Source organism: Limulus polyphemus, unplaced genomic scaffold, assembly GCF_000517525.1.
Source record: "Limulus polyphemus unplaced genomic scaffold, Limulus_polyphemus-2.1.2 Scaffold749, whole genome shotgun sequence".
Taxonomy (NCBI): Eukaryota; Metazoa; Arthropoda; class Merostomata; order Xiphosura; family Limulidae; genus Limulus; species Limulus polyphemus.
The window spans coordinates 238,421-238,860 of NW_013666359.1; positions in this window are offsets into that span (position 1 = coordinate 238,421).

The following is a 440-nucleotide window of genomic DNA, read 5'->3' on the forward strand; positions in this document are numbered from 1 at the left end:
GCAAGGTTGAAATTGTTTTTTTTTTCTACATACGCAATTATTTTTTTTCTTTAAAGTTTTCAGTCCATTGGAATTATATAATAAACTTAATTAGATAACGTTTTCTATCTATGGTATCTCTATAGAATAATGATATAAAAAGAAATGTTACATTTTTCTGATATATATCGACTAACTGCTAACAAAGTGTTTAATGCGTAAAGAACAGAGCCAACTGCAAGTTTTGTTCTTAAGAAGAACATTACGGCAGTTTAAGACCATTTTATGTTAAAAAAATATAATATACATTTTAGCTCTGTAAATTAAACGGTTATTCAAAATGTAATATGAAATTTGTTTTGCAATTTATCAAATACCTCAGACAACTTGAATAAAATCCTACATTTTAACAAAAAACGGATTTCAAATGTTATCACCTGAAGCAACGATACCTTATTATT